Source organism: Hyla sarda, chromosome 2 (genome assembly GCF_029499605.1).
Source record: "Hyla sarda isolate aHylSar1 chromosome 2, aHylSar1.hap1, whole genome shotgun sequence".
In the NCBI taxonomy this organism is placed as follows: domain Eukaryota; kingdom Metazoa; phylum Chordata; class Amphibia; order Anura; family Hylidae; genus Hyla; species Hyla sarda.
Window position 1 is genome coordinate 127,267,925 of NC_079190.1, and position 19,406 is coordinate 127,287,330.

Below are 19,406 nucleotides of genomic sequence, written 5' to 3' on the forward strand. Positions count from 1 at the left end.
CACAGTGCTCTCTGCTGACATCTCTGTCCATTTTATCAACCATGCATAGTAGATGCATAGTAGATGTATAGTAGATGTATAGTAGATGTATGCTAAGGGCAGCATGGTGGCTCAGTGGTTAGCACTGCTGCCTTGCAGTGATGGGGACTTGCGTTCAAATCCCACTAAAGACAACAATAAATAAAGCATTATTCTTATAATAACGTCAGCAGAGAGCACTGTGGTCGTGATGTTATCAGAGAGCATTCCAAAAAGAAAATAATTTCCTCTGTAGTATTCAGCAGCTAATAAGTACAGGAAGGATTAAGATTTTTTAATAGAAGTAATTTACAAATATGGTTAACATTCTGCCACCAGTTGATTTAAAAGAAAAAAGGTTTTCACCGTAGTACCCCTTTAAGGACCTGGACGATTTTCCTTTTTGCATTTTCATTTTTTCCTCCTCTCGTTTAATTTTTTCACCTACAGACCCATATGAGGGCTTGTTTTTTGTGCAAACAATTGTACTTTGCAATTACATTTTTTATTTTAGCATAAAATGTACAGTGCAATCAAAAACATATTATTTGCGGCTGGAAATTTATAAGAAAACAGCAATTTTGCAATTTGGGGGTTTGGTTTTTACGCAGTGCCCTTTATGGCAAATAGACACATTTTCTTTATTCTGTAGCTTAATGTAATTAAAATTATACCCAAATATACCCCATATAAAGTTTTTCTATTACTGTACTATTTTAAAAAAAAATTACCTTTTTTATAACAAAATTGGTATGCATAAAATTATCATTTTCTGACTCCTATAACTTTTTTTTATTTTCTGTATACAGGGATGTGGAAGTGTTAATTTTTTTGCGCAGTGATCTGTAGTATTTATTGTTACCATTTTTGTTTTGATGTGATGTTTTGATTCATTTTTATAATTTTTTTTCCAATATATAATGTGATTAAAAATCTGTATTTTTGATGTTTGGTATTTTTTTACATTTACGCTGTTTACTATGCAGGATCATAAATATTATATTTTAATAGTTTAGTTTGGACATACCAAATATGTTATTTATTTTTATTTAATTTTTAGTTTTTTGTAAAAAATTAAAATAAGGGGGATTTGATTTTTATAATTTTAGAAACATTTTTTTTTTTTTTTTACATTTGTTAAGTTCCCATAGGGGACTTTTATATGCAATCAATAGATTGCATTCACTGTATAATGCTATGCCTATGGGATAGCATTACACAGTAAGATCTTCAATCCTCTAACATAGCCTGGCTAAGCCAGGTTACTTTATGAAATCAGCAATCAGGTGACAGGAGGCAGGTAAGGGGACCCTCATCCATCATTTTGGCTCATTTTGGCTCCAGCAATCATGTTGGCAATGTTGTACCATGTTGGGGGAAAAAATCTAATGGAATGTGTTGGCTTGTGGTATATATAGGTTGATTTGAAAAACAAGAAAGAAGAAATCAGTGCCATACATACAAAAAACAGCACAGGTGCCAGTCACATGACCCTGACTCTGCCTCCTCTTCCTTCACAAGAAAGAGAAGCATTTATTTACCCACATGTGTGCAATGTTTTATTTCATCTATCTATTCACTTATTTTTTTTTTTTTTTTCAAGTAATGCCATTCTATTTCCATGTACAGTACTCTGGACAAGCAGGCCAATTACATCACTTGACATGAACATCAGGCTCTTGTTACAAACATCTTCTTCCCTCCTGATAATCCACTGGTCAGAGTTTCCTATTACTGGATGCTCCTTTTATACAATTCAAGTCCTCTGGGCTGCTTCACTAAATTGGATCACACAACTTACTCTGCAAATATCTCCAAGGAATGTATTTAAAAAGGTTTAAAGTCACTATGTCAACACCTTGGAGTCTATACTCATAACTTTGAATGGCATGATCTTCCAAATATTTGAATCCTCTGTCAATCTAAAGGGACACCATAATACCTGTAAAAATTTGAATTGAGATTTTTATAACATCTTGTAAGGCTGGGTTCACATATATCAGGCGCCCGGCATAGTTTCCCTCCAGCGTGCACCAGAGGCAAACTGATGCTAGAACTGATCCAATTCACTTGAATGGGACAGTTCAAAATCTTCCAGCGTCTCAATTTGATGCCAGATTGTTGGACAATCCACAGAGCAACGGACAGGGGAACACAGGATGCCATACAATGGACGCTGGATGCCTTAAAACTGATGGCAGCTTTTCATCAGTTCTGGCATCAGTTGCATCCAGATCTAGGCTGAGTTCACCTATGCCTGACATATGTGAACCCAGCCTTACTTAACTGCAACTTTTATAAAATCTTGTAATTTAATAGTTAGTGAATATAGCTCTAAGCCACAATTCCAGAAACAGAGTATGGAAAACAGTGTTGTTATGTCTCTTACACATTTAAGCGGCCAAAAGTATACATCATTTGTTCTTGAGGTTAGCAGATTTCTAAGTATTTTGATACGTGTCACCTGTTTATGGTGTAGCCTAAGAATATGTAGGCACAGTTTGGAATAAATGTTTTGAAAAAATGATTAGCGTCTGATAATATAAGTAAATGTTCAATATAATTGCATTGTTTTTGTGACCATTTAACCTTTGAAAATCCCCCTTAAAACAGCAGCCACTAGGGCGTCCCCATATCCTCTCCCATGTTACTGTCCTTGAGTCTCTAACTGAAAACCGACTGTGGCAATTCTCCTGGAAGGAAGCTGGAATGTGCTAAGCACTGTGCTATCTTTTCAATCACTCTGCAGAACACAGTGTAAGAGCAAAAAAGCGATGGGCTCTGCTTTTACTGACAGAGCTGGGAGAGCAGACCAAGACGCAAAGACTGTTAACCTTGCAGCCTCTCTTAATAATGCTTTACTAGTATAAGTGGAAGGGGAGGATAGTTGGAGCTAGTACTTAGTGTGTAGGGCTGAGTATGGGGAGACTGCAGCTGATTGGCTGCTGCTGTCAAACGGGCAGCTAGAGGGCAGGATGTTTACAGCAGTGAGGGCAAGCATTAGCACTACCTGGGAACACCATGTGTAGAAGAAGGGGGCTGCTTACAGCCTCAGAAAAAAAAACATAAAAAAAAGGCTGGACATGATCAGAAACCATGGCTGCAGTGTTTTCTTTTTTCTTTTTTTTTTGCTTAGTGATGACAGAAGATACAATTTAAGTAATGCAAGGAGTAGCATGGGTAACCTGCTGTATGACTATGATAAGTGTGGATAAGATCATTTTATTGTTCCGTGGATAAGCTCTTATAAAATGGGCAGAGACAAACGCTGACTTGTGATTGTACTGTTTTGGCTGTGAAAAGGCAAGTGCTGCTTGATTCCCATTAGTAACAAATTAGTGCATTACACATACTGAGAGTTTACTTGAGGGCACATAGAGAGACAGCTTGGTCTCCAGGAGCGGGAGTGTGGCATCTGAGTAACTGGCACAGGAATAGTGCAGAAACTATGCCCATGTTCCACACAGGGGTGAAGCTAACTGTTATATATAATTCAATATACCAATAATAATAATATTACCCATAATACCAGTATACAGGGGCCAAATAATACCACTTTACCATGACCACTACCATTACCACCACACAATGACTGGATGACACTACCATACTGTTACAGAGGGGGAAAAAACACTGACCAAAATGACTGATTATATCAGCATACAGGGGCCAAATAATACTGGCACAACAGGAACACTAATACACCCTAAACATTAACCTGGTAAGGACCCAGGGCATACTTGTACGCCCTGAGTCCGCTCTCATTCTTTAAAGCAGGGCCACGGTGTGGTCCAGTGTCATAGCAGGTCGGCCCAAGATAGCAATAAAGAAAAAAGGGAAAACACTGAATATGCATCAGCACACCAACACACAAATGTTAAATAAGTATGCAAATTTTATTAAATATACACCAAATATATAACTATACAAAAAAGAGGGAAGGAAGAAAAAAAGAGTAAAACCATTTAAAATAATGGGCTGGAAATATAAGCCCAAGCACTCACCTAGGGAGGGGCCATGAACCCCCTCTCCTAGAAACAGGCACCCATCCTATTATATTGAATAATGCGTCACACCATACACATAAAGCTGCTTATGCATCATAAATATATAGGTTATGCAGCAACATATCTGTGTATACAACAATGAACAATAATGCAGAACACTGACATAACCTGTAATACTTGCAAATCACAATGAGGGACATTTATCAATGTTTGCTTATGTATTCTTTTTTTTTGTAATTTTTTCTTTACCTTTTTTTTGCTTATGTGCGATGTATTTATCAACTGGTTTCAGCCTGTTGATAATTTTCTTTCACGTAAGCAATTTTTCCTTTTTTACTTTGGTAGTAGCTTTTTCTGCTCCATGTTTGAGCTGGAGTAAATTTAGTAAATTTTTAACGCTGTTGCGACTTTTTTTTGCGCAGTTGCGACTGTCGCAGTTAATAAATACCTGACTACCCGTAGTCCATTTTAAAATTATTACTACATAGTTAATTTTTGGAAAACTTGCTTTTCTCGCTTTTCAGTCAAAATGTCGCACGAAAAATCGCGTAGTCGCAGTTGCGATAATCTTGCGACAATTATAGTAAAGAAAACCTGACTAAACCCGTTGATAAATGTCCATAAATAAGCATGAGACAAGCATTTCAAGAGATGGAGGACTAGACCAGATGTAAAGGGTCAGTGAGAGGACAGGGCCACAAGAGACCCTACGCATTCCGTCGCTCCCAAAAGGCGACTTCCTCAGGGGTTGAGTGCTAGTTAGCTTCCTCCCCATTTTATATATAATAATATTACCAAAAGATTGAAAAATATCTTGCAGGTGGTGAAATGCGCCATGCTCAGACCCCTTGTGCGGCTTCCACGCTGCATACTGTTCCGGTGTGTATGTCACTTCCGGTTAAAAGGTAGAATCAGAGTGGAGACATGGTACGTGCGCACCACGTCTCATGCGTGTGCGTTCCACCTATGTCTGACGTGATCAGTGCATACAATCTAATCACATGATCGGGAGTGCGTGTCACATGCACGCATGCGCTCCATACACGTACCAAGTGCCATAATCAGGAGTGCGCACCACGTGATGTACACATACTACGCGTGCGCACCTCCAGAGTTCCATATTTTCAATTCATAACTGGGAATTCATATCACACAAGGATGGCACATAATAAGGTGCTGAGGTGACATGCAGTCCTTTTACCATCATTTACCATTATTCCATGTACTGCATACAATCATGTTATTCACTATTAGCCACTACATCACCATCATTTACCGTTATATCATACACTGCATACAATCATGTTATTCACTATTTGCCACTATATCATACTGCACTATTAATGAGCTTATATTATGTCATATATTTCATACTGAAGATAGCAAAAGACTGTTATTATAGTGATAAGAAATATACGTCTGGAAATTATTTATAATGACAAAAAATATATATAGGTATAGATATAGTGAGTGGAAATGTGAATCTATATATATAAAACGCAACGTGTGTGTGTGTGTGTGTGTGTGTGTATGTGTGTGTGTGTGTATGTATGTATGTGTGTATGTTCCACAAAAACTTCCAAACAGATAAAGATATTAACATGAAACTTGGCACACATGTTGCTTATATGTCAACAACAAACATAGGCTGGGTGATTAAACCCTTACTCACCCCCATTTGCCAGGGGCGGGGTTTATGTATAAAGTCCTATACAAGTCAATGGGAAATATATGTTACTGCATAACTTCCAAACGGCTGGAGATATTTCAATAATACTTGGTCACATGTTACTTATATGTCCACTTAAAATATAGGATAGTTAATTTAACCCTTAACTACCCCCATTTGTGAGGTTCGGGGGTTTTGTTTAAAGTCCCATGCAAATCAATGGGAAATGTATGTTCTCACATAACTTCTGTACGGCTGGAGATATTTCAATACCTGGTACACATATTACAGGTCGGAATATGAGGACGGGATGAGAGGTCGAGATAGGAGGTCAAGATAGGAGGTCAAGATAGGAGGACGGGATGGTCGGGATAGGAGGTCGGGATATGAGGATGGGATAGGAGGACGGGATAGGAGATCGAGATAGGAGGACGGGATAGGAGGACCGGGATAGGAAGACCGGGATAGGAGGACGCGATAGGAGGACGGGATAGGAGGATGGGATAGCAGGGCGGGATAGGAGGATGGGATAGGAGGATGGGATAGGAGGTCGGGATAGGAGGACAGTAAAGGAGGTCGAGATAGGAGGACAGGATAGGAGGACGGGATAGGAGGTCGGGATGGAAGGACGGTATAGGAGGTCGGTATAGGAGGACTGGATAGGAGGTCGAGATATGAGGACGGGATAGGAGGACGGTATAGGAGGTCGAGATAGGAGGACTGGTTAGGAGGTCGAGATATGAGGACGGAATAGGAGGACGGGATAGGAGGTCGTGATACGAGGACGAGAAAGGAGGACGAGATAGGAGGACGAGATAGGAGGACAGGATAGAAGGTCAGAATAGGAGGACGGGATAGGAGGACGGGAAAGGAGGACGGGAAAGGAGGTCGAGATAGGAGGACGGGAAAGGAGGTCGAGATAGGAGGACGGGAAAGGAGGTCGAGATATGAGGACGGGAAAGGAGGATGGGATAGGAGGACGTAATAGGAGGACGGGATAGGAGGACGTGATAGAAGGACAGGATAGGAGGACGGGATAGGAGGACGGGATATGATGACGGGATAGGAGGACGGGATATGGGGTTGGGATATGACAACAATATATGAGGACGGGATGTGAAGTCAAAAGCTTCCTCCTTTGTTTATTTTCCTCCCCATCAAGGATTAGGAAGGAAAAACCGGGCAACGTCGGGTACTCAGCTAGTGTATATATAAAAGAACATCTCAGGCACAACACATAATTGTAGCCTAATATAGATATCATACAAAGAGGTCTACATTTAGTGCACCTATATTGCTTATGTTTTCTAGTTTATATACTCATAAAGAAATAAGTGTATAAAAAGAAGAAATAGTATATATCATTTATTAGTTTTATTTGTTACATGCCAAATTATGACATACTCCAAATAATAAGAATTAGATATCATATCAACCTTAAATACTACATAGTCATTAAATACTAAAAACTAAGTTTAACCCCTTCACGACGAGCGACGTACATGTACGGCGACGCGAAGTGTCACTTGGCGTGCGGCGACGTACATGTACGTCGCGGGGTTTCGGGAGCGCCGCGTCACCGGTAGCGGTGATCGGGCCGGGATGACTGCTGTTATCTAATAGCAGGCATCCCGGCACATCGCCGAGGGGGGTCCTGAGACCCCCCCATGACCGCGATGCGCGCAAATCGCAGGTCAATTCAGACCTGCGATCTGCGCGATTCCGGGTCATACGGGTCACTGGTGACCCGGTGACCCGGAAAATAAGAGGGATCGTAGGTGTCCGAGACACCCTAGATCCCCCTAAAGGGATAGGAGTTTGGTGGCAGGGTTGCCACCCCTCCTATCCCTGCTATTGGTCGGCCGAGCGACCGACCGATAGCAGACCGGGGGAGGGGGGGGTTAAAGTTCGGTTCCCCCGCTTTGCCCACCTATCGGTGTCCGGGCAAAACGGGGGAACCGTCCAGGGAGGGTCGGCGCCGAAGGTCCCTACCTGGATCCCGGATCGCGATCCTCCATGCGGGGATCCCCCACGTGCGGCGGCGGCGGCGGCGGCTTCCGGGTCCTGCTAGGTGAGTTGTTGCCTATCAACATCCGGAGGGCCACAGTTTACAGTGGTCTCTAAACCGTGGCCCTCCAGATGTTGCAAAACTACAACTCCCAGCATGCCCAGACAGCTGTTTGCTGTGTGGGCATGCTGGGACTTGTAGTTTTGCAATATTTAGAGGGGTTCAGGTTGTAGATCACTAAGTGGTCTCAAACTGTAGCCCTCCAGATGTTGCAAAACTACAACTCTCAGCATGCCCAGACAGCAGTTTGCTGGCTGGGCATGCTGAGAGTTGTAGTTTTGCAACATCTGGAGGGCCACAGTTTTGAGACCACTGGACAGTGATTTACAACTTGAACCCCTCTAAATCTTGCAAAACTACAACTCCCAGCATTCAGGAACAGCATAAGGCTGTCTTGGCATGCTGGGAGTTGTACTTGCGAATAGGGTCACATATGGGGTATCGCCGTACTCGGGAGAAATTGCCTAACAAATTTTGGGGGGCTTTTTCTCCTTTTACCCCTTATGAAAAGGAACAGTTGGGGTCTACACCAGCATGTTAGTGTAAAAAAATTAAAATTTTTACACTAACATGCTGGTGTTGCCCTATACTTTTCATTTTCACAAGAGGTAAAAGGGAAAAACGCCCCCCAAAATTTGTAACACAATTTCTCCCGAGTACGGCGATACCCCATATGTGGGCGCAAAGTGCTCTGGGGGCACACAACAAGGCCCAGAAGGGAGAGTGCGCCATGTACATTTGAGGTGATTTTACACAGAGGTGGCTGATTGTTACAGCGGTTCTGACAAACGCAAAAAAAAAAAACACACCCACATGTAACCCCATTTTGGAAACTACACCCCTCACGGAATGTAATAAGAGGTGCAGTGAGAATTTACACCCCACAGGTGTCTGACGGATCTTTGGAACAGTGGTCCGTGAAAATGAAAAAATGTGCACAGCCCACTGTTCCAAAGATCTGTCAGACACCAGTGGGGGTAAATGCTCACTGTACCCCTCATTACATTCTGTGAGGGGTCTAGTTTCCAAAATGGTATGCCATGTGGGGGTTATTTTGCTGTTCTGGCACCATAGGGGCTTCCTAAATGCGACATGCCCCCCGAGCAAAATTTGCTCTCAAAAAGCCAAATATGACGCCTTCCCTTCTGAGCATTGTAGTTCGCCCGTAGTGCACTTCAGGTCCACTTATGGGGTACCTCCATACTCAGAAGAGATGGGGTTACAAATTTTGGGGGGTCTTTTCTGCTATTAACCCTTGCAAAAATGTGAAATTTGGGGGGAAACCCACATTTTAGTGAAATTTTATTATTTTTTTTACATATGCAAAAGTCGTGAAACACCTGTGGGGTATTAAGGCTCACTTTATCCCTTGTTACGTTCCTCAAGGGGTCTAGTTTCCAAAATGGTATGCCATGTGTTATTTTTTTTTGCTGTTCTGGCACCATAGGGGCTTCCTAAAGGTGACATGCCCCCCAAAAACCATTTCAGAAAAACGTACTCTCTAAAATCCCCTTGTCGCTCCTTCGCTTCTGAGCCCTCTACTGCGCCCACCGAACACTTTACATAGACATATGAGGTATGTGCTTACTCGAGAGAAATTGGGCTACAAATATAAGTATACATTTTCTCCTTTTACCCCTTGTAAAAATAAAAAAAATTGGGTCTACAAGAACATGCGAGTGTAAAAAATTAAGATTTTGAATTTTCTCCTTCACTTTGCTGCTTTTCCTGTGAAACACCTAAAGGGTTAAAACATTTACCGAATGTCATTTTGAATACTTTGGGGGGTGCAGTTTTTATAATGGGTTCATTTATGGGGTATTTCTAATATGAAGACCCTTCAAATCCACTTCAAACCTGAACTGGTCCCTGAAAAATTGCGAGTTTGAAAATTTTGTGAAAAATTGGAAAATTGCTGCTGAACTTTGAAGCCCTCTGGTGTCTTCCAAAAGTAAAAACTCGTCAATTTTATGATGCAAACATAAAGTAGACATATTGTATATGTGAATCAAAAAAAAATTATTTGGAATATCCATTTTCCTTACAAGCAGAGAGCTTCAAAGTTAGAAAAATGAAACATTTTTAATTTTTTCATCAAATTTTGGAATTTTTCACCAAGAAAGGATGCAAGTTACCACAAAATTTTACCACTAAGTTAAAGTAGAATATGTCACGAAAAAACAATCTCAGAATCAGAATGATAACTAAAAGCATTCCAGAGTTATTAATGTTTAAAGTGACAGTGGTCAGATTTGCAAAAAAGGGCTTCGTCCTAGAGGTGAAAATGGGCTCCGTCCTTAAGGGGTTAAATCCCCAGTACGATAGTCATTGAGTACAGTATGGTGGCTTATATATCCCACACACCAAATTGCGGCAAAGTATCAAAGGGGACAACTACAGTGTCTGCATGGTTAAGGCAGTAGAGATGTAGTAACATGTATATCCCATACAGGGAGTTGCAAAAAACTGCAGACACCAGAGCACTTGTAGTACTTGCAGGGTTAACATATACGGGGTTGCGGCGAAGTACCAAGGGAGTAGTTACAAACACATCAGTATTGACATAATGAGCCATTTTCTCTAGGTCATATTATCAACCCAACCCATAGCAGGTCGGCCCAGCCGTTGTTGGACCCTTGGCTAATAGCGCGGCACTGATCATGGTGCTGCGCGCTATAAACCAATTAGACGCGGAGTTCAAAGTTGAACGCTGTGTCTAAAGTGAAAGTAAAACAAGGTCAGCTCAGGGGGGGGGTTCTGGATCGCCGGGGCAAAATCGCGGCATCCCGAACAGCTTACAGGACAGCCGGAGGGTCCCTACCTGCCTCCTCACTGTCCGATCAATGAATGAATGCTCAGTGCCTGAGATCCAGGCATGAGCAGTCAAGCTGCAGAATCATTAATCAATGGTTTCCTATGAGAAACCATTGAACAATGTAAAAGATCAGTGTGTGCATTGTTATAGAGCTATAACACTTAAAAAAAGTGAGAAAAAAGTGAATAAAGATCATTTAACCCCTCCCCTAATAAAAGTTTGAATCACCCCCATTTTCCCATTTAAAAAAAACTGTGTAAATAAAAAAAAAAAATAAACACATGTGGTATTACCACGTGCGGAAATGTCCAAATTATAAAACAATATAATTAATTTAACCACACAGTTTAATTCCAAAGTCCAAAATAGTGTATTTCTGGTCACTTTTTATATCATGAAAAAATGAATAAAAAGTGATCAATAAGTCCGATCAATACAAAAATGGTACCGCTAAAAACTTCAGATCATGGCGCAAAAATGAGCCCTCATACTGGCCCATACGCGAAAAAATAAAAAAGTTATAAGGGTCAGAATATGACAATTTTAAACGTATACATTTTCCTGCATGTAGTTATGATTTTTCCAGAAGTACGACAAAATAAAACCTATATAAGTAGGAGCACACTTGGTCAACAAAATGGAGGCTCTTAGTGCACTTTTTGATCAAAACGTGTACCCCCATCTACCACGCGGAGGTGGCCTCATATCGGATGGGACCCTAACATTCACTCACCTCAGGCTGGGTGACATGCTGGATCCACTAACAACCTAAAACCACCTCCTGTGAAAATAGGGGAGGTGATGCACGGCTACAGAGGGAGCCACTCCCCCCAAATTGCACAGCAAAAACAAAAAAAAAAGAATGTAGCCAGCACCTAAACCCAATACACGGGTGCACACTGCTGTGGCAAGTACAAAACATGTTAAAAAAGAAAATGGCAGCAGCACACTTGGTCAACAAAATGGAGGCTCTTTTTGCGCACTTTTTGATCAAAATGTCTCTTCCCATCCTCCACGCGAAGGTGGCCTAATAACGGATAGGACCCTAATATTAACTCACCTCAGGCTGGGTGACATACTGGATCCACTAATAGCCCAAAACCACCTCCTGTGAAATTGGGGAGGGGATTTCTTTTTACATGTTTTGTGCTTGCCACAGCAGCGTGCACTCGTATATTGGGTTTAGGTGCTGGCTACATTATTATTATTTTTTTTATATATAAGCAGGGTATTATTTTAATTGTATAGACCTACAGAATAAAGAGAAGGTGTCATTTTTACCGAAAAATGTACTGTGTAGAAACGGAAGCCCCCAAAATTGACAAAATAGTGTATTCTTTTCTATTTTGTCTCACAATTATTATTTTTTTCCGTTTCACCGTAAATTTTGGGCTAAAATTACTGAAGTCATTACAAAGTAGAATTGGTGGCACAAAAAATAAACCATCATATGGATTTTTAGGTGCAAAATTGAAAGAGTTATGTTTTTTAAAGGAGGAAAAAATGAAAATGCAAGAACGGAAAAACCCCGGGTCCTTAAGGGGTTGAAGAAGTACTTTGGTGGAAAACAATTATTATTATTATTATTACTATTATTATTATCATTATTATTATTATGAGTTTTTCAAATCAACTGGTGCTAGAAAGTTATTCAGATTTGTAAATTACTTCTATTAAAACATTGTTAATCCTTCCAGTACTTATCAGCTGATGTATGCTACAGAGGAAGTTGAGTTGTGCTTTTCAGTCTGACCACAGTGCTCTTTGCTGACACCTCTGTCTATATCAGGAACTGTCTAGAGTAAGAGTGCTATGGTAATATTCCCGGCATCCTCATATTTGTCTGTGAGCTGTCATTCATTCACAAAGAAGGCACTTACCGTATATACTCGAGTATAAGCCGAGTTTTTCAGCACGATTTTTCGTGCTGAAAACACCCCCCTCGGCTTATACTCGAGTGAACTCTCCACCCGCAGTGGTCTTCAACCTGCAGACCTCCGGGGGTTTCAAAACTACAACTCCCAGCAAGCCCGGGCAGCCATCCGCTGTCCGGGCTTGCTGGGAGTTGTAGTTTTGAAACCTCCGGAGGTCCGCAGGTTGAAGACCACTGCGGCCTTCGACATCATCCAGCCCCCTCTCACCCCCCTTTAGTTCTGTACAGTACTCACCTCCGCTCGGCGCTGGTCCGGTGCTGCAAGACTGTCCGGAGAGGAGGTGGTCCGGTGGGATAGTGGTTCCGGGCTGCTATCTTCACCGGGGAGGCCTCTTCTAAGCGCTTCGGGCCCGGCCCCAGAATAGTCACGTTGCCTTGACAACGACGCAGAGGTACGTTCATTGGCAACGTACTTCTGCGTCATTGTCAAGGTAACTCCTCTATTCCGGGCCGGAAGCGCGAAGAAGAGGCGCCCCCGGTGAAGATAGCAGCCCGTAACCACTATCCCACCGGACGACCTCCTCACCGGACAGCCCTGCAGCACCGGACCAGCGCCGAGCGGAGGTGAGTACTCTACAGAACTAAAGGGGGGTGAGAGGGGGCTGGATGATGTCGAAGGCCGCAGTGGTCTTCAACCTGCGGACCTCCGGAGGTTTCAAAACTACAACTCCCAGCAAGCCCAGACAGCCGATGGCTTCCCGGGCTTGCTGGGAGTTGTAGTTTTGAAACCTCTGGAGGTCCGCAGGTTGAAGACCACTGAGGGCGGATGATGACAAGAGGATGATGAAGGGGGGGGGTGTGGGATGATGAAGGGGGGTGGGGATGATGACAAGGGGATGATGAAGGGGGAGGGGGGGGTGGGATGATTACAAGGGGATGATGAAGGGGGGTGGGGATGATGACAAGGGGATGATGAAGGGGGGATGTGTGGGATGATGACAAGGGGATGATGACAGGTGATGATGATGAGGGTCTGGATGATGACAGGTGGTGATGATGATGAGGATGTTAATGAAGGGGGTCTGGATGATGACAGGGGGGGATGATGCATTTCCCACCCTAGGCTTATACTCGAGTCAATAACTTTTCCTGGGATTTTGGGTTGAAATTAGGGGTCTCGGCTTATACTCAGGACGGCTTATACTCGAATATATACGGTAATCAAAGCAAAAAGACAACACAACAGCTACATTTTAGTAGGGATGCTAATTTTCTCTCTCTCTCAGCCAAAAATATTTATTGCAAAAACTCACATAGCACCAGGACAACGCCTCATACTTTCCAAGTTTTGATTTTAACCAATGGGAGGATATCTTTAGGCATACACTAAAAGTCACTTGTCACCAAAGCTGCTATAGTCTGCCACACATTCTAAAGACATCTGGACTTCATTAGTTTTAAGGCGCGTTATTCAAAGAGTAGAATGTATTTGAAAGAAACCATACAAAGAGGAATGGGGGATGGAAGACACAATATGGAATACACAAAAGTGAATTATGATTACACGTATATATATATATATATATATATATATATATATATATATATATATATATATATATAAACATTTCCATATTAGGAACAATCCCCATAGCAAACCTCTCCTACCCTGGACAGTTCCTGACATGGACAGAGGTGTCAGCAGAGAGCACTGTGGTCAGACAAAAAGGAATAACTCAACTTCCTCTGTAGTATACAGCAGCTGATAAGTACTGGGATTTTTTTAATAGAAGTAATTAAAAAATTTGTATAACTTTTTGGCACCAGTTGATTTAAAAACATAGGATTACCCCTTTAACACACTATACCGTTACTAAATAAATCCAGTGCAGACAGGCCAGTTCCCTCCAGTTGTGTGCAGGATCTATACACCAAATCAGTGATTACATTTTCATCCAGAGACGCACAGGTGACTTCTCTCCTCTTTCCTTTACACTTCATCAGACTGTTATAAAGACTTCTTTAACCACAATTTCAACTTTTAAGCATCAGCTGAACCGAAATCTTAGACTCTGCATTTTTCAAGCATCATCCCTACCTCATCTATATTCCGCCAAACTGCAAAAATTACCCCCCTTAGATGCCCTGCACAGTAGGGTAGGTCAGTAGTTCCCCCATTAATGAAATATAACACCCACAATACCAGGTAGGATACCTATTAGGAAGGTATGTCCCACTGTAAGCACGTCATTTTACCATTATGCTGATATATCCCCAAAGTAGTTAGGTAGTTACTTTATCAGCTAGCCACCCAACCAGTAGGCAGGTATGTCTCCCTCAGTAGTAAGCTAGTTATTTTATTACTTAGTTCCTCATCCCTAGATAGTCACCAGGCTGGTAACAGGGACCTTAGGGCAAAGCTTGAAATCCGGACATAGGTGTTACGCCGAGCGCTCCGGGTCCCCGCTCCTCCCCGGAGCGCTCACAACTTCCTCGCATTTGCAGTGCCCCGGTCAGACCTGCTGACCGAGTGCGCTGCAATGTCTCTCTCAGCCGGGATGCGATTTGCGATGCGGGAGGCGCCCGCTCGCGATTCGCATCCCGGCTCCCGTACCTGACTCGCTCCCCGTCGGTCTTGTCCCGGTGCGCGCGGCCCCGCTCATTAGGGCGCGCGCGCGCCGGGTCTCTGCAATTTAAAGGGCCACTGCGCCACTGATTGGCGCAGCAGGCTTAATTAGTGTGTTCACCTGTGCACTCCCTATTTATACATCACTTCCCCTGCACTCCCTTGCCGGATCTTGTTGCCATTGTGCCAGTGAAAGCGTTCCCTTGTGAGTTCCTAGCCTGTGTTCCAGACCTCCTGCCGTTGCCCCTGACTACGATCCTTGCTGCCTGCCCTGACCTTCTGCTACGTCCGACCTTGCTCTTGTCTACTCCCTTGTACCGCGCCTATCTTCAGCAGTCAGAGAGGTTGAGCCGTTGCTGGTGGATACGACCTGGTTGCTACCGTGGCTTTGCCGTGGCTTTCTTTCGCAATGTTCCCTGCACTTGGAGATGATGTCGGACCAGTTTCCTACTGCAAGGTCTAAGGTGGCTTTCGTAGTCAGCCTTCTTTCTGGGAAAGCTCTGTCATGGGCCACACCGCTCTGGGACCGCAATGACCCTGTCACTGCCTCTGTACACTCCTTCTTCACGGAGATTCGAAGTGTCTTTGAGGAACCTGCCCGAGCCTCTTCTGCTGAGACTACCCTGTTGAACCTGGTCCAGGGTAATTCTTCTGTTGGAGAGTACGCCATCCAATTCCGTACTCTTGCCTCCAAATTATCCTGGAATAATGAGGCCCTCTGCGCGACCTTTAAAAAAGGCCTATCCAGCAACATTAAAGATGTGCTGGCCGCACGAGAAATTCCTGCTAACCTGCATGAACTTATTCATCTGGCCACCCGCATTGACATGCGTTTTTCCGAAAGGCGTCAGGAGCTCCGCCAGGATATGGACTTTGTTCGCACGAGGCGGTTTCTCTCCCCGGCTCCTCTCTCCTCTGGTCCTCTGCAATCCGTTCCTGTGCCTCCCGCCGTGGAGGCTATGCAAGTTGACCGGTCTCGCTTGACACCTCAAGAGAGGACACGACGCCGCATGGAGAATCTGTGCCTGTACTGTGCCAGTACCGAACACTTCTTGAAGGATTGTCCTATCTGTCCTCCCCGCCTGGAAAGACATACGCTGACTCCGCACAAAGGTGAGACAGTTTTTGATGTCAACTCTGCTTCTCCACGCCTTACTGTGCCTGTGCGGATATCTTCCTCTACCCTCTCCTTCTCTGCTATGGCCTTCCTGGATTCCGGATCTGCAGGAAATTTTATTTTGGCCTCTCAAACAGGTTCAACATCCCAGTGACCAGTCTCGCCAGACCCCTCTACATCAATTGTGTTAACAATGAAAGATTGGACTGTACCGTGCGTTACCGCACAGAACCTCTCCTAATGTGCATCGGACCTCATCACGAAAAAATAGAATTTTTGGTCCTCTCCAACTGCACTTCTGAAATTCTTCTTGGATTACCGTGGCTTCAACGCCATTCCCCAACCCTTGATTGGTCCACAGGAGAAATCAAGAACTGGGGTACTTCTTGTCTCAAGGACTGTCTTAAACCGGTTCCCAGTACTCCCTGCCGTGACCCTGTGGTCCCCCCTGTATCCGGTCTTCCTAAGGCTTATATGGACTATGCTGACGTCTTTTGCAAGAAGCAAGCGGAGACTTTACCCCCTCACAGGCCTTATGACTGTCCTATTGACCTCCTCCCGGGTACTACTCCACCCCGGGGCAGAATCTATCCTCTGTCCGCTCCAGAGACTCTTGCCATGTCAGAGTACATCCAGGAAAATTTAAAAAAGGGGTTTATCCGCAAATCCTCCTCTCCTGCCGGAGCTGGATTTTTTTTTGTGTCCAAAAAAGATGGCTCCCTACGCCCTTGCATTGACTACCGCGGACTTAATAAAATCACGGTAAAAAAACGCTACCCCTTACCTCTTATCTCGGAACTCTTTGATCGCCTACAAGGTGCCCACATCTTTACCAAACTGGACTTAAGGGGGGCTTATAATCTCATCCGCATCAGGGAGGGGGACGAATGGAAGACTGCATTTAACACCAGAGATGGACACTTTGAGTATCTGGTCATGCCCTTTGGCCTGTGCAACGCCCCTGCCGTCTTCCAAGACTTTGTTAATGAAATTTTTCGTGATCTCTTATATTCCTGTGTTGTGGTTTATCTGGACGATATTCTGATTTTTTCTGCCAACTTAGAAGAACACCGCCAGCATGTCCGCATGGTTCTTCAGAGACTTCGGGACAATCAACTTTATGCCAAAACGGAGAAATGTCTCTTTGAATGTCAATCTCTTCCTTTCCTAGGATACTTGGTCTCTGGCCAGGGACTACAAATGGACCCAGATAAACTCTCTGCCGTCCTAGATTGGCCACGCCCCTCCGGACTCCGTGCTATCCAACGTTTTTTGGGGTTTGCCAATTATTACAGACAATTTATTCCACACTTTTCCACTATTGTGGCTCCTATCGTGGCTTTAACCAAGAAAAATGCCAATCCCAAGTCCTGGTCTCCACAAGCGGAAGACGCATTTAAACATCTCAAGTCTGCCTTTTCTTCTGCTCCCGTGCTCTCCAGACCTGTCCCATCTAAACCCTTCCTATTGGAGGTAGATGCCTCCTCAGTGGGAGCTGAAGCTGTCCTTTTACAAAGAAATTCTTCCGGGCATGCTGTTACTTGTGGGTTTTTTTCTAGGACATTCTCTCCAGCGGAGAGAAATTACTCCATCGGGGATCGAGAACTACTGGCCATTAAATTGGCGCTTGAGGAATGGAGGCATCTGCTGGAGGGATCTAAATTTCCAGTTATCATATACACTGATCACAAGAATCTCTCCTATCTCCAGTCTGCCCAACGACTGAACCCTCGCCAGGCCAGGTGGTCGTTGTTCTTTGCCCGTTTTAACTTTGAAATTGATTTTCGCCCTGCTGACAAGAACATTAGGGCCGATGCCCTCTCTCGTTCTTCTGATGCCTCTGAACTAGAGGTCTCTCCGCAACACATCATTCCTCCGGACTGTCTGATCTCCACTTCTCCAGCCTCCATCACGCAAACTCCTCCAGGGAAGACCTTCGTTTCTCCACGTCAGCGTCTCGGGATTCTCAAATGGGGACACTCCTCCCCTCTCGCAGGCCATACGGGCATCAAAAAATCCTTGCAACTCATCTCTCGTTTTTATTGGTGGCCGACTCTGGAGACGGATGTTGTTGATTTTGTGCGGGCCTGTACTGTCTGTGCCCGGGATAAGACTCCTCGCCAGAAGCCTGCTGGCCTCCTTCATCCTCTGCCCGTTCCCGAACAGCCTTGGTCACAGATTGGTATGGACTTTATTACAGACTTGCCCTCATCCCATGGCAACACAGTTGTTTGGGTGGTCGTTGATCGATTTTCCAAGATGGCACATTTTATTCCTCTTCCTGGTCTTCCTTCAGCACCTCAGTTGGCAAAGCATTTTTTTGTACACATTTTTCGCCTTCACGGTTTGCCCACGCATATCGTCTCGGATAGAGGCGTCCAATTCGTGTCTAAATTCTGGAGGGCCCTCTGTAAACAGCTCAAGATTAAATTAAACTTCTCTTCTTCTTATCATCCCCAATCCAATGGGCAAGTAGAAAGAATTAATCAGGTCCTGGGTGACTATTTACGGCATTTTGTTTCCTCCCGCCAGGATGACTGGGCAGATCTTCTACCATGGGCCGAATTCTCATACAACTTCAGAGTCTCCGAATCTTCTGCCAAGTCCCCATTTTTCGTGGTGTACGGCCGTCACCCTCTTCCCCCCTCCCTACTCCCTTGCCCTCTGGTTTGCCCGCTGTGGATGAAGTGACTCGTGATCTTTCCACCATATGGAAAGAGACCCAAAATTCTCTTTTACAGGCTTCATCTCGGATGAAAAGATTTGCCGATAAGAAAAGAAGAACTCCCCCCATTTTTGCTCCCGGAGACAAGGTATGGCTCTCTGCTAAATATGTCCGCTTTTGTGTCCCCAGTTACAAACTGGGACCACGCTATCTTGGTCCTTTCAAAGTCTTGTGCCAGATCAACCCTGTCTCTTACAAACTCCTTCTTCCCCCTTCTCTTCGTATTCCCAATGCCTTCCATGTCTCTCTCCTTAAACCACTCATCATTAACCGCTTCTCTCCCAAACTTGTTTCTCCCACTCCTGTATCCGGTTCTTCTGACATCTTCTACGTGAAGGAGATTCTGGCCTCCAAGACAGTCAGAGGAAAAAAATGTTTTTGGGTGGATTGGGAAGGCTGTGGTCCAGAAGAGAGATCCTGGGAACCTGAGGACAACATCCTAGACAAAAGTCTTATTCTCAGGTTCTCAGGCTCCAAGAAGAGGGGGA